Source organism: Podarcis liolepis (genome assembly GCF_965112155.1).
Source record: "Podarcis liolepis genome assembly, chromosome: 3".
NCBI classification, from domain to species: domain Eukaryota; kingdom Metazoa; phylum Chordata; class Lepidosauria; order Squamata; family Lacertidae; genus Podarcis; species Podarcis liolepis.
Genome location: NC_139557.1, coordinates 32,568,940 through 32,585,215, shown reverse-complemented (window position 1 = coordinate 32,585,215; position 16,276 = coordinate 32,568,940). Strand labels below are relative to the sequence as shown.

At 43.2% G+C, this 16,276-nt stretch overlaps 1 long non-coding RNA gene across 2 annotated transcripts; it reads right to left on the bottom strand.

Moving 5' to 3' along the window:
• Nucleotides 1–503: 503 nt before the first annotated feature.
• On the bottom strand, nt 504–15,354 carry LOC310703471. Of its 2 annotated transcripts, none has more exons than XR_014524163.1 (4): nt 15,288–15,354; nt 12,914–13,020; nt 4,733–4,832; nt 504–661 (listed from the first exon to the last, which is right to left on the bottom strand). It is a non-coding gene; the product is annotated as an uncharacterized lncRNA (long non-coding RNA). The 2 variants fall into 2 exon arrangements; XR_014524164.1 differs by lacking the exon at nt 504–661 and adding an exon at nt 2,314–2,812.
• Between the last annotated feature and the right edge of the window lie 922 nt (nt 15,355–16,276).

Sequence of the window (16,276 nt, the reverse complement as noted above, 5' to 3'; positions counted from 1 at the left end):
ATGCTACTGGTCGATGGAGTCAAAGGCAGAAGAGAGATCAACACATGTGACATGTAGCTTTTTGGTGGGTCACTAATGTAATTCAGAATATAATCATTCAACAGCAATCAATTGTGCCATGTTTGTTGTTAAAACCAGCCTGCACTGGGGACAGAACTGGCTTCTCAGTAAAAGACAGGTATGTCTGTCCATCTGTATTAATGGAGCTAAACTATTGTCCTTCAAATTCAGGAGCTGATTGGCTCCAACTCCCATCAGTCCCAGCCAGAAGTTGTAGACCAGCAATATCTAAAGGGCACCATATTGACTACCCTTGTTATACTTCACCAAGTACCAGAATAGTACATAATGCTTCATTTACAAAGAACTTCAGTTATTACACACACACCTCTCCCAGAAATAATATCCCCCTTTCATTAAAAATAAACCCATTATTTTTAACAGTCTCTCAACATTTCCTCAGAATTATGCATGCTTGTTATTTCACTGGCATATACCTTCAGCTGAGAGAATGCAGCAAGAAAGTTCAAATTCTCATCTATGATGTTAGGTGAACTGCTTTGGTGTAAGGAAAAGTGAAACTGTCAGGTATAGTTTATTATACCGCTCAATGGAGAGAGCTAATCATTGCTGAGATCATCTGAAAGGTCATCAGTGCCTCCTTAGAAAAAGAGAATAAAAGTGAGGAGGTATTAGTATAACAAAGCTGAATAGAATTGATCAAGGCTTCTAGTTGATAGGAATTAAGACATGCCACCAAATGTATGTATAGTTAAAGAGGAAAAGCTTCTCTTTTTTTAGTACTGCCCATAAATTTGAGAACTGTGACTGCCTTGTGGGACATAATGGAGGTAGATAAAAACAGAATCCTTTTGTTTGATTTTTTGGGAAGGTTTTCAGATGCTGTAAATCAAAATTAAATCCACAACTTGCCCACATACTGTACTTAGGTCCTTCATACCGAAGCAAAAAGGTGCAAACATCTGTAGTGGCACAAATTGTTCTAGGTGATCTCTCTATATAACTGTCACAAACAGGGAAGAACCAGCAAGCAAGAGTTCTGCATGCTGTACTTAGTTACTGGTCAACAGAACTGGGAACAGTCTGGACTAGGGATGCAAGAAGGCATCAGTTTCCACTCTGACCTGAATTTGTCACAATCAGCACTGTTTCCATTCTGCTGCAGCTTGGTTTCTGTGAAATGCTATACAGTGGTACCTCAGGTTAAATACTTAATTCCTTCCGGAGGTCCGTTCTTAACCTGAAACTGTTCTTAACCTGAAGCACCACTTCAGCTAATGGGGCCTCCTGCTGCTGCCACGCTGCCGGAGCACGATTTCTGTTCTCATCCTGAAGCAAAGTTCTTAACCTGAGGTAATATTTCTGGGTTAGCAGAGTCTGTAACCTGAAGCGTATGTAACCTGAAGCGTATGTAACCCGAGGTACCACTGTATTATTTATCTCGTTTGCCACTATTTAATATACATTACATAAGTAACTGACATGAATCTCATTGGAACGGAAATGTCAGAACAATCTTTAAATAGTCATTGATTGCATATCTCTTGCAGACTTAAACACAACAACAACAACTGAGTGACACAATACCAATGCTATTTGCTTGACTAATGTCCATCCCTGACTATAGCTGAACACATGGACTGCAGTGATTCCCATTTCCTTTTCTCTTTTCATTGGAATTATCCAGCATCCCTAGTTTGGATAAGGTGGGCGCTTTCTTGGCTGGTAGGCTACCTGCCAGCAGTAATCTGTGGAATTGCCTGAAAGAGGATGAGGGAGGTGGGCTGGGTGGGGAGAGGCTGAACTGGCCTGGTATCTGTTGGACTCTAACATGGTCCCCCTGCTTTTGTGTGGCAACCACATCCTAGAACGGGGATAGTGATTGGGCCCAATCCTTCCACTACACTCCCTGTGAGTGGTTGGGCTGTGGTATAATTAATAAATTATTAGTATAGAGCATATGTACACATAGGCTATGTTCAAATCTTTGGCTTAACATATGTTGCATAGAGAATGGAGGCAGAGTCAATGGTCACAATCCAGCTCCTCCCTTAAGCATGAATGTTCTCCGAACAGGGCTTTTCTATGTATCACAGGAGACCTCCACTTTTCCTATATGCTCAAATCAACAGACCCCCTAAATATTTTTGCTTGTTCTAGCATATTTCCGTCAAGTCGTCACTTTATAACCTGGGCTACTGCCAAAGACCTTTCTTTATTATCATGAAGAAATGAGTGTTTGAAATACAAATTTGAAAATCTCATTTTTTGATTATTTCTCTCAGAGTGTTGTTGGGATGTGTGTGTGTGTGTGTGTGTAGGTGGGAGGGTGTTGAGTGAAGTTTTGGATTGATCAAACATGCCTCTCTTTTGAAATCAATAAGGTGCTTGGGACTCCTTGCTGAAAAGTGTCGCGTTGTAATGGCCAATTTCGGAAGCAGGTGTGCTGCTAATGGCACAGCCCTTGTTTGTGAGAGAGAGGAAGAAAGATTATTAATTTGCAAGGCATGAGCATCTTTCTGGCACTCCAAGAAAGTTGCTGAACTTGGGCAGGGGAGTGGCTGCCTGTGGAATGACAGCGAAGGGGGATAGAATCTGGCTTCTTCTACATAAAGGGAGAGGGGAGGCATCGCACGCTCTGTTGGATCTTCCCTTTTATACTCTCCAGTTTCTGATCTGCCTCCCACATAACATCATTTTGTTTAAAGTGCATTGTACCTTCATTTTTGAAATATCAAGTGACTAACAAGCAGGGCTATCGCACATGCATCCATCAGCAGGTTTATCAAGCCTGAAATTAAAAGCCAATACAGAAGAAATCTGTAGGACTAGACTTTTTTTTTGTATTTGTAAACAGTTATTTAGGCCTATCTAAGAGTGACGCAGGGACATTTCAATCAGGAGCTAGTTTTCACCCTCTCTGTCAATTAAATTAACCGAGAAGTTGTTTTACCTGTCTTTGCAAAAATGGTCTCCCCCTCCAGTGAGAGGTTATGAGGCAGAGCAGAGGTACACTTGGCAATAGTTCTTTCCAATACAACACTTTTCACTTTTCCTGATCTTTAGGACCCTCAACAAGATGGAGCCTGGGTGACTGTTTGAAGTGGGGCGTCTCTAGTACTCATAGAGCCTGCCGATACAATTTAGGATGCTCTGGAAAGGCTATTATTTTAAAAATCCACTCAACCAAATATCATAATCTAAAAGGCCTGGCAAAAAGCCTTTATGAATAGTTTTAAATTGGCATCCAAAAATACTTTATATACTCCCTCATCCAGCAGAGGGAAACAACTGTGGGACTCAAAAAGAACCATTCAGTGGGGGGCTGCCATGGCTGCCCCCCCCACTTCAGTTACCTGAGGAACCCACCTTACTCTGCCTAACAGCGAGGCCAAACCCTGATGCGACCATTGGGAAACAAAATTATGTGTGTAACAGAACTCAGGGTCTATGGGGTATGCAAGGCAATGCCAGAATGACCCAGAATCCTTAAATAAGGGCATGGGTGAGTAATTTATCTACAGCCAAATATATTATACAAGTTAAGGTCCTTTCTTCATCATTGCTGTAGTTGCCTATGACCTCCCTGCAGTTAGTCCCAACCACTGCCTTCCAGTGTATGGGCTACTCAAGCACTTTGAGCAGAACCAAAACCAGCAAGGATGTCCCTATTAACAGTTTCCGTGCCCATCCAAATGCTGCTGTCAAGAGACCATACAGAACCTCTCTTTATGATCTTCCTCTGGGTTATGCTAAGGAAGCAGCTGAGGAAGTCTCTCTCCTCCTTGTATGACAACTGCTTGTGCAATGGAACTTGCCCCTGCACTCCCACCAAATTTGCTCTTTGGTGTTCCCCAAAGCATCAAAGGAATATTTGGGGGGTCCATTGGGGAGAAAAGGAGGGGAGTTCCATTGCAAAAGTGGAAGTGGTCTGCTCCTCCCGCAACTCACCTTCCAATTCCCAGGTAACCCAAATTTGAGAGAAATTGCTTTGCTTATCCCCAGAACAATCCAATTTGAGTTTGGCAGAGCTCACCCCTTACTATCTTTTCATAAACCGCCTTGGATAAGAGAGAGAATGGCGAAAGACACACTTCTTCTTTTGATGTGCAAAAAGTGTTATGAATGAACAAGAGTCATCTGGTGGTCTTGCGGGCCTGCAAAACTCATTGAGGCCGATTAGCTCAGGAGATGCCTGCTTTATAAAACCACGAAACATTTCCCTGCGGCCAACGTAAAGGATGCTATTGTGCAGTGAATATTCATTTGTAAATAGCAGAGCAATCCATTATGGAAACCGGGAGACGCCGGCCCCATGCAGTCATGTACTCCAAAGTAATCCGTCTTTATTACTGTCTATCCAGGACTGATTGTTGGCAGCAACTACTGCTAGAAACCATCCAGAAGCTCTTTGGTGTGTATTAATAATCAGGGTTTGAACATGAGCGATACTGGAACCTTTACAGAGAAGATTCCTCATTCTGTAAACAGCAACTCATCAAGGTTAATTCCCCCCCCCCCCATCGGATACTTTACTCTGTGTAATGTGTGCCAAGACATGGCATTCGCTCAAGGAGACTGAATTCCAGCAGCGCATGAGCTGCTGTATGATTTGCAAAGATTTTGCATCCGGATTTGGTTTGTAGCAGACTATTGGAACATGTCTGTGTGGAGACTGCAATGTCATATTATCTAAGACATTGGTACTTACTTCCAAGTAAATATGTTGGGGGTATACTTAGTCTATTATTGCTATTGGTGTTCTTTGATCTTCTGATTTATATACCTCTTCATAGCCAGAAGCTACCAAGCTGTGTACAATAAAAAACAGCAGCCTATAAAACCATTTCTACAATTATTGGATCACACTCTTTCAAAGCCTTCTTTAAAGGACAAAAAATGAATATTCAGTAGCAAGCCACAATCAATTGTCTAGCCTGCAATCCAATAGCCTTTCACAATGTGACTTACTTCTGAGTAGGCATGTATAGGATTTCACTGTTAATTGGTATACTTTTGCTTTTACAGAGCCACTTGGACAGAAGTATGCCAATCTGGGATCTCATTATTCAACAGCATATTTTTTTGAAAAAGTTATTTGATAATAAAAATGGTTTTATTCAAAGCCATTTATCACAATAGAAATAATAGTGAAAATTATAGATGATTAGGATAAAAGGATGCTTGAGATACGAAAGAAGTAGAAAAGAAGAAAAGACACCAAATGAGAAGCTATTATCAGTGGATGAAAAGGTTGAAGGGGGAGATGCTTCCTGGTTGGGAAGGAGAAAGGAAGAGAAAGGAAGTGTTAAAGAAAGCTTGAGTATTAAATAGGTACTTTCCTTCAGTCTCTGCTTGAAATGAAAACAGCAAATGGATGCTCTGTGCTTCAGGGCACAAGGGGGGAAAATGAGAGGTCAGATGGCAGGAAAATTTGAAGTCACTTCACAGTGTCTAACTATATTTAATCACAGACATTTGCTTAAGTAGCATGAATAATAATAATAAATGGGTCTTTAATTGGAAAGTAGGTAAAGTTTCTAAAGAGCAAAAAAACACACAGAAAAAATACTATGTCCATTTTAAGGCCTGTCTTAAAATTTCCACTTTGCTTTTAAAACTATATGAAACTGCTGTAAGGCATCATCCAGAGTTTTTGAGTTAAGTGCCATCAGTATGCTGAGGACGCTTGGCTCTATTTCTCCCGGCCTTCTAAATCAGGTGATGCTATGAGAGTGTCTGGAATTGGTAATGAACTGGGGAAGGTCCAATACAAGGCATCTGATTGCTGCCAAGATGGAAGTGCTATGGGTAGTTGGTCCTTATGTAGAGGGAGATGGTGCTGAACCTGTTTGAGGGGGAGGGGTCTACACTCTCCACAAATCACAGCCTGGGGGTACTCCTATAACCAGTCACTAGAAGAGACTACCCAGCATTTGTGAAAGCAAGTGCCTTTTACCATCTACAGCTAGTTCTCCAGCTGCGGTCACTTCTCAACAAAGATAGTTTGGCCACGGCAGTGATCTATGTTCCTGCAATGTGTTATATATGGGACAGTCAGGGGCTGCCTAGATGAGGAGAAATGGTGGGAGGCTACAGCCGGGGAACCACCAAAGAAGCATCAGAGGAGGAAGGCTCCGAGCCAGGAGACTGGTGGTAGGATACAGAAGGCAGCTCAGGGGAAGGCGGAGGGGCAGACGGATTGGAGGTTGAGCAAGCAAGAGGTCTAAGTGAGAAAGAAGCGGCTGAGGAGGAAGAACTGAGGCTATGACAGTTCCACAGAAACCCGTCAGTTCCACTGTCTTCCTCTCCCCTCCTACTCTGCCCCCAAGAACGAGGAGGGTGTAGCACAGCAAAAGGCACAAGAGAGACCCTCCTTGAAGGAGTTTGTTGGGAAGGAGTTTGCTGTGGAGAAGCCTTAGGTCCTGAGCTCAGATCCTCGGTCTTCAGGCTAGTCCTGCCGGTGGAGTTCTCTGTTTGTCTCTTTGAATAAATAATCAACTTTACTGCTCGTCTCTGAGTTCCTGTGCTGACCTGCAGCTGAACCAGCCCTGACTGGGACTGCACTTAAAGGTGGTCTGAATGCTTCAGTTAATATGGAACAAAACTGCCAGAATTTTAACTGCCATGGTTTGGTTTGCTCATACGACACCTCCTTTTTCTAAGAGTCTTAATGAGTACCTATTCATTTCTGGGCCAAATTCAAGGTGCTGTTACATGCCTGCAAAACCTCAAATCGACTGGGATGCAGATACCTATTAACATATAGGGATGTGGGAAAGATCCGATTCAGTTTGCATTTCAATGTGAATTACGAGTTCCCAAAACAGTGTGCTTCAAAACATTTGTTTGTTGTTTGTTGTTGTTGTTTTTCACATTTTTGGCACAGCTCTTTAAATAAACTGAGTATAAACTAGGTTGGGGCATGGCAGAATTAAGTGTAGCCTTGCAGCAGTGGAGGTGTCTGCCCCCTCAAAAAAGAAAATCAATGAAAACTTCACTAATGGCAAACCTAAATTGGAAAGGATAATCAAATGGAGAATGGAGGAACAGTCACTAGGCAAGGTACCTGAGGGAAGATCTGGGAGTTGTAATGGATGATCAAGTAAATATGAATTGACAATGTGAAGCAGTTGCAAAACTGACTAATGTTTTATTGAGCTGTCCTAGCAGCTGCCTCCTGTGTAAAACAAATGAGGTAATTATTCCATTAATCCTGACAATAGTTTGACCTTATTGAGAAACCCACATTCAGTTTTGGACAGAGCAATTAAAACAAAAAGATAATTGTAGGGAGTTAAATGGAAGGCGAGAGAGAGAGAGGCTTAGAATGAGGAATGCAGACAATCGCCGAGCTGAGCATGGTAAATAAATTAAGAAAACAGGATAGTTGTTTGTGTGTGCTGAAAGAGGGGGTAAGAAAGAATTGTTTGGATTTGTCTGAGACATAAAAGAGGAAAGTCATGAACTTTTGAGCTCTTCATGGAATTTACAGCATACAACACAAAAATCGCTACATAATCCAATATCTATACAACATAAAAATAAAAACAATTACTGAAATAGTATCGTAATAACAAATTACATAATGAAATGCAGATGTTTATAACAGCAGCAGCATAAAAAATAAAGAGTGAGAAAATCAGCCACAAGTGTGCTCATTAGTACAAAGTGCATGCTTTGATGGCTATAGAAACACGTAAGGACTTAAGAAGAGCTTGCTAAATCAGGCCAATGGTTCCTCTAGTTACAGGCATTGGCAAACTCGGCCCTCCAGATGTTTAGGGACTACAACTCCCATCATCCCTGACCACTGGTCCCATTAGTTAGGGATGATGGGAGTTGTAGTCCCAAAAATCTGGAGGGCCAAGTTTGCTTATGCTTGCTCTAGTTCATCATTCTGCTCTCAAAGTAGCCAACGAGATGTCTATATGAAGCCTGCAAGCAGGACTAGAGTACAATATTATTCTGCCCACTTGCAATTTCCAGGAAATGGTATTCAACAGTAGACGAAGAGCATAGTCATCATGGCCAGTAGCCACTGATGTCTTTCATGATTTGGACTCAACCTCCTTTAAAGCCGTCCAAGCTGGTAGGAGCCATTTCCACAGTTTAACTATATGACAAATTATTGGGGGCGGGAAGACAGGGACAGATCTTATTGGTGCTGAGCAGAAATTACACAGAAGGCCATTTTTCTGAGAAAACACATTTCCCTTCCCCCTCAATCCCCTCAATAGAAATACTTCATATATTTGCTATTGTTTTTGTGTGTGGTGCTTTGTCGTCCACCCATGGTCCATAATGATGCCAGGCCCAGAGTAATGTGGAGGATGTAGGGATCAGGTGGCGCTGTGGTCTAAACCACTGAGCCTCTTGGGCTTGCCAATCGAAAGGTTGGTAGTTCGAATCTGCTCAATGGTGGTGAGCTCCCATTCCCCTGTCCCAGCTCCTGCCAACCTAGCAGTTCGAAAGCACACCAGTGCAAGTAGATAAATAGGTACTGCTGCAGCAGGAAGGTAAATGGCATTTCTGTGTGCTCTTGTGCACTTGTCACAGCGTCCCGTTGTGCCAGAAGCTGGCCACATGACCCAGAAAGCTGTCTGTGGACAAACGCTGGCTCCCCTGGCATGAAGCAAGATGAGCGCCGCACCCCATAGTTGCCTTTGACTGGATGTAACCATCCAGGGGTCCTTTACCTTAATCTTATTGTGGAGGATGCAAAATGGTGGCAAGGTAAACAAAACAGAACAGTACCTTAGGGAAAAGGAAAAAAGCTGCACTATTGCCACTGCTAAATGGAAGTCAGATCCCTGGGAAAATGTTGGAGAATTTATCCTCTTCCCTGGGGAAATTCATTGAAAAGACCCCTTCAGTTTCTCTGTCCATAACTAGGATTTTGAGAAGCTATTTGCACCCTAACCAGAACCTAAATGTGATGCTTTAAATACACGATTTGGTTGCTGACCTATAGCAGTCATAATACTGCATACTTTGACCACTGCAGCTCCTAACACACAAATTTTCAATGACTTCTCCCGAGGAAGCTGTTTTTTTAAGAAAAGAAAGAACGAGGAAAAAAACAGACAAATAAATAGTTTCCATTTTCTCTCTGCCTTGCTTCATTGGAAAGAGCAGGCTAAAAGGAAGCCAGCTGTGTGAATTCTAGTGGCAGGTGAATCAATGCTCTAGCACTCTGTAGGTCCCTGCCAATTGCTGTGATATTGATTGACTCCTAATCAATTGCTACTATGTGACTGCTGCATAATCAGCGAGTGTAAACAACATGTGTGTGGAGATATCTGGGACGAGGGAGGCGAGCGCAGCAGGGGGCGAGAGGAGATATGAACCGAGCCTCACATAGCCTATAATTAAACGCAGCACAGTGCCCGTTAAAATAGGAAAGCACAATGGATATGAGGGTTACTGGGAAAAAGGTGGGTGGGGAATAAATTATCCAAACAGCTGTATGCATGTCTACTCAGAAGTAATTTAACAGGGCTCGCTCCGATGTAAGTGTCTGAAGAAGTGAAGCCTAAAAGTCCCAAGGGGACTGCAGTCCTAAGCATCCTTTTGCCATGACATACATAACAGTGGGGCCTACCTTAGAGTAAACAGCATATGTACAAGCTGCTGTTTAGAGGGGTCTTCTGATACCTCTGTTGTTCCCTGACCTGAAATTCTACCACACCTCCTAATTCCAGAATGTGCACACAGATTCATACAAACACATCCATGGCAATGGTCAAAGCAGCAGCTCTTTGAATGAATTTTTATTTTCATTTTTTGCTGGTGTCTGGATTTAGATCGGCCCATAATCTTTGGACTTCACTGTATGGGTTTTTTGTTTATTTGGGGTGATTTTTTAATGTTACTGAAGAAGGGTGTGGTTTGATATGGACTTGTCTTGAAGTCAGTGTGTTCCAGGGATAGGAAACCTTCATTATGTCAAAATCAGCATTCTTTTTTTGGGGGGTGCTCTCTCAGGGACTGGGGGTTGACAGGGCTGAAGCCAAATATATTTGGAGTGGCACTAGCTGTGGGGTGGGGTGGGGGGCAACACTTTCCTCTATGTGTCTCGCCTTCTCCTTCTTTCTCCCCTCTGTTCGCTCCCTCTTTCCCATTTTGTTTCTCTGTTTGTAAAGCAGAGGGGGCAAGGTCTATGATGTAACCAGCCCCCCTCCTCTCCCCTGTATAACTTTGACCCCCTCTGTTTCTCTCTCCCCCCCACCCACCCATCCTACCATCTCAGGGATGGCAGGCTCACTTCCATCCCTCACTTGACCTTGGCTAGACACACAGTATCCCTGGCCTAAATCTTGGAAGCTACAACAAGGTGAACCTCAGGGGATATCAACTAGGAGCAGTGGTGCAGCGTGGGTTGCTGGCACCCAGGGTGGACAAGCTGCTTATGCCACCAGAATGTCCCCCCACCCCTGAGCCAAACAGAGCTGTATCACCCGCCCGCCTGTGCAGGGGGGAACCCGGCCGCCTGCCATGACCCTTGGTGGGTAAATCCCCCCAACGCCAATGGAGAGGATATACAAAGAAAAATATTGGACATGGCTCACACCACAACTCTTATCCCAGATTCTTTTTTTTATAAAACACCAAACCTTGCCATTCTCCACTGTCTCCCACCCAGGAAGGGCACAGTTTCATGCTGGATTTCACACTCCAAGGCATGAAACCAGTGTCAGATTTACATATACGCTAAACAAGCTATAGCTTAGGGCCCTACTCTCTTGGGGGCCCCCCAAAAAAATAAAGGAAAAAAACTGAATGTACATTTCCAAAATATGAGATAAAAAACAAATAAAAATAAAATCTACATACAGCAACAGTGTGTTGTATTGTGTTGTGTTGTGTTGTGTTGTGTTGTGTTGTGTTGTGTTGTGTAGACCCCTATCATGTAGCCTGCTCCCTAAAATATCACTGGTTTGCTCATTTCTATATACAGTGGTCCCATACCTTGGTTCTCAAACTTAATCTCTTCCGGAAGTCTGTTCCAAAACCAAAGCGTTCCAGAACCAAGCCACGCTTTCCCATAGAAAGTAATGCAAAATGGATTAATACCTTACAAACTTTTAAAAACAACCCCTCAGACAGCAATTTGTTGTTGACAAAGGACAGCTGGACATATAAAGGGCCCCATCTCCTTCAGTAGCTTAGGGCCTCATCAAACCTAAATCCAGCCCTGCACGAAACTACTGCTCCAGACTGCCTTCTGGAAGTCTCACTCTGGACGTAGCCTAGAGAAAAATATGACAGCCCCCTACCCAAGAAAAACAACAACAAAACGACACAAAAGTGATGACCCCACCCCACCCCCTGGTTATAACCCAAAAATGCAATTACTCTCTTGGGCAACTTCTGGCAGCAATGACACTCACTATCCTAGGGAGACTTGCCTTATGTCCTCAACTACCCAGCAAAAATGGAAGGCATCTTGGGGAACTGCAGGAACTTAGGCAGATGGAATTCAGCCTCAGTAGAGCTTATTCCTGCTGTTGTAATATCACGAGCTTAATGCTCTTAGGTATTATGCAAAATAAAAAATAAAAAAGACCAGCTCCATGGAATATGTATGTAAAGCCTTGCTCTACTTTATTTTTGTGGCTTATACTATAGCAGAAACTCAATTTTGCACGTGCTGTAATGACGAAAGACCAAAAACTGCAAGTATACTAGGCAAAAAGAAAACAAAAACTACCCTCTGTGCAAACAATATATAAAGTATAATATAAATTTCCCTGCAAAATAAATGGAGTCTGATGTGCAAAAAAAATAAAAAGTAGGGAAATGTTCTGATAGCTACAGTTAAGATTTCAATATTTTCTTTTCCCCTCACTTTCTTCTGCACATAAAATCTGGGAACAGTAAGCAAAGAGAGGTTATCTGCCAGAGGCAAACATTCAATTTGCTCTAGTTTGTGAATCATTTCAACTGTAAAGAACTGCTGTTTAGCTATCCCCCCTGCTGAATGCTTTCAGAGACAGATGAAATTGAGCAAACAACTATTTCTGCAGTCGAAGAGGTGTGCCTGTGTCTTACTGCTTTCAGTGGGAGACCTGGCATTTGATGGTCTTTGATCCTTCATGCCATGACAGCTAACATAAAGAGAAAGGTGTGAATTTGGCAGAGAACATAACAATGCAGATGTAGGATGAGCTGACAAATGAAAATTTGGTTCAATGTGTCAGAGCACAGTGAAGAGAAGAACAAAACCAAAGGTGGCCCAATCATCCCCTTGTCTCTTCCTCTGGTTGTATGAATCTTGCTTCTGAGATGCAGTCACAGATCTTCCCAACTGGAACTTTTGTTGCGAAAAGTGTGGACAGTGGCTTACCTGGTTCTGACTAGTTTCTAAGTGGAAAGGTGTTAGATAGATGATAGATAGATAGATAGATAGATAGATGATAAGGTAAAGGGATAGATGATAGATAGATAGATAGATAGATAGATAGATAGATAGATAGATGATAAGGTAAAGGTAAAGGGACCCCTGACCATTAGGTCCAGTCGTGGCCGACTCTGGGGCTGCGGCGCTCATCTTGCTTTATTGGCCGAGGGAGCCAACATACAGCTTCCGGGTCATGTGGCCAGCATGACTAAGCCACTTCTGGCGAACCAGAGCAGCACACGGAAACGCCGTTTACCTTCCCGCCGGAGCGGTACCTATTTATCTACTTGCACTTTGATGTGCTTTTGAACGGCTAGGTAGGCAGGAGCAGGGACCGAGCAACGGGAGCTCACCCCGTCACGGGGATTCGAACCACCGACCTTCTGATCAGCAAGTCCTAGGCTCTGTGGTTTAATTCACAGCGCCACCCACATCCCTTAGATAGATGATAGATAGATATTTAGTCTTCCCTTGTGGAAAGTTCCTTACCTTGGTAGTTTTCCTTGGCTTCTTTTGCAGCTGGAGGGTTTTACCTGTCATGGCAGCTCTCCCCGCTGTGAATAACAAATTCTTCCCTTCCTCCACGTACTTGGATCCTTTTTAGCCAATGTGATAAAGGGGATAAAATGTTTTTAGTAAATAACTAAGTAAGATCAGTTTGTCAATTAATTACAAGAATACTTTATCCACAGCTCCCAAACTCGTGGGCAGAACAGAATGTTGTTATCTTACCCATTTAATTCTCCTCTGGATTTTGCAATGCTCATTTTTTAAAAAAGGAAAGTACAGAAAATGTGTTTATAGATGTAAACTCTGAGGTAACATTTAGTTATAAATGCTTCTTTTGGGACACAGTGCATTCAGAAATGTGTATATTGAGATAAGATATGCTCAAAATGCAAACTGACATATCTGAATGTGCATGTTTGTGAAGTTTTTTTTAAAAAATGCAGATTAATTTGGATAGATGAAGGAAGAAGCATATGAATAAACACATGTGAAAATGACAGGGATAGGAAATAGTCTGAGTCATCATCCTGACTCATGTTTTCCCTCACTAGGCTGAAGTTGAGTGACAAATTGTCACAGCATATGCATATTATATTTTTCTTCAAACTGCTCCCCCCCCCCCGAACACTTGTTGGTATGAACCTTTCCTCACATAAGAACATAAAATGAGCCTGCTGGCTTAAACCAATGGCCAGTGAGGTGAGGTTAGTGGACTAGGGGGACTAGGCTGGTCCCCTCAATGTTCTGGGACAATTAGAGTATTAAAGTATTAAAGCCTGGGCCTCCTTCCCTAAGCCTGGGCAGCTTCTGCCTGGCTTAGGCAGGGAGGTGTTATGCTTCAACGGGGGCGAGAGCCCTTCTGCCGTCTTCCCAAAGCCCAACTGGCTTTGGGAAGGAGGCAGGAAGTCTCCAACATTCTCTCAGAGGTCTGGCACCACCTTCCCAAGCCTGGGAAGCTTCTGACCAGCTTAGGAAGGGAAGCATGACGCTCATGCATGCAATGTCACAATGTCACGACATCACACTTTCCCCCCTCCTCCCAGTCGCCCTTGCAAGCTGGTACCTCTGGCCCTAACTGTTTCCCTACAAAAAAATTACCACTCACCACTGCCAATGCCCCACCAAGTCCAGCACCCTGCTAGCTGGAGATAAGTGCAACAGCATCTGTGCTTCCCAGCAACTGGTATTCAGAGGCATAATAAATGAATAACTGAGATCCAGCGCTGAGGGCCTTCTGGCGGTTTCCTCATTGCGAGAAGCAAAGTTACAGGGAACCAGGCAGAGGGCCTTCTCGGTAGTGGTGCCTGCCCTGTGAAATGCCCTCCCATTAGATGTCAAAGAGATAAACAATTATCTGACGTTTAGAAGACATCTGAGGGCAGCCTTGTTTAGGGAAGTTTTTAATGACTGATGTTTTAATGTATTTTTAATCTTTGTTGGAAGCCGCCCAGAGTGGCTGGGGAAACCCAGCCAGATGGGCGGGGTATAGATAGATAGATGATAGATAGATAGATAGATAGATAGATAGATAGATAGATAGATAATTTGACAGTGGAGGGAGAACCTAGCCCTTATGGCTAGTGGTCCTCTGTGCATCATATTCTGCACCTGAGACTTGCCTGAGCCACTCAGGTGGCAAAATGGAAATATCCTTTTAGACTAGGAATGGGGAGCCTGTGGCCCTCTGGAAGTAGTATTCCTTACAAACTGGATTAAAATATAATCCATAAAACGCAATATAAAACCATCTACTCAGCAGCAATGTCAAAACAAAAAAGAAGGCCAAAAGAAAAACCATCAGTAAACCGAGCAAAACCCCAATAGGCAACAGCATTTTGCATTAGCCCCTGAAGACCATAGAGACCCCCAAGTCCGTTGAAAGGGATGGGGTCTGCACAATGTTATGCAGCACTGAGCGCTACAGCTTTGGGGTCATTGCTGGGACAGGTGCACCCACAGTGTTAAGCTTCTGATTTCCATTTCAAGCAAGGAAAATATCCTAGCAGCCTCTATGATCAGCATCTCCTGAACCTGCTCATTTCCCTCAACCTGCTGCAGACGAAGTTATTTCGGGACTTCAGCCTAGATAACACACCGTTTTATGTCACATATTTCTTCAGTCCATAAAGGAAGAGAGTCGTGAGCATCCTATGCAAGGATGCAACTATTTGTGTCGGAAGGCAATTGTGAACTAGAACTATAAGTTTCAACCGCCCCAAAGGGAAAGACACAATAGGGGAAAGGGCTTGTTTAGAGTGTTCAGCTAGAACCAGGGACACTCAGGTTCTTAACTCTGCCATGAAGTTTATTGGAAAGCAGTTCCAACTAGCCACCATCTCTCAGCCTTACCTACCTGACACAGATGCTGTGAGGATAAAATTGGAGCAAAGGAGAAAGATGTTTGTCCATGTAGATATGAAACAAGAATGCGAGGGAGCAGCTGGTCTGGTCCAAGTTTTTTTTAAAAAAATAAACACAGCACAGTCCCAGCTGGCAGAAGATGATTGCTTATTCTGGCCAAAATAGATAAGAGTGCAACTTTTTCGAATGAATAATGCAAAATGTAAAAATCTGCTCAACATGGGAGGATGTCAGTCAGTCTCCCTTTGTACAATTTCAAGTCAAGGGCAGGATGATAAAGTGTCCAGTTTCTCTTCTCACCTTTTGCAAATGGTAACAGCACTGCTGATTATGGGGAAAGCTTGCTGTGGGTTCCTACCTATTGGTTTTAGCGTGTGTGTGTGTGTTTGTGTATCCCTAACCACACCGGATAACATTTACTGATTGAATAGTAGATAACATATAGGCTGATTGTGTATATGTTAGGCCAAAGATCGTGCATTGCAGTGGGACTAGATGACCCTCGTGGTCCCTTCCAACTTTACAAGCCTTTGATTCTATATGACTACCTGAGATTATGTCTCAGTTAACTCAATGGGGCTCCCATCTGAGTAGACATATATGTTGTTGTTGTTTAGTTGTTTAGTCATGTCTGACTCTTCGTGACCCCATGGACCAGAGCACACCAGGCACTGCTATCTTCCACTGCCTCGCACAGTTTGGTCAAACTCATGTTGGTAGCTTTGAGAACACTGTCCAACCATCTCGTCCTCTGTCATCCCCTTCTCCTTGTGCCCTCCATCTTTCCCAACATCAGGGTCTTTTCCAGGGAGTCTTCTCTTCTCATGAGGTGGCCAAAGTATTGGAGTCTCAGCTTCAGGATCTGTCCTTCCAGTGAGCACTCAGGGCTGATTTCCTTAAGAATGGAGAGGTTTGATCTTCTTGCAGTCCATGGGACTCTCAAGAGTCTCCTCCAGCACCATAATTCAAAAGCATCAATTC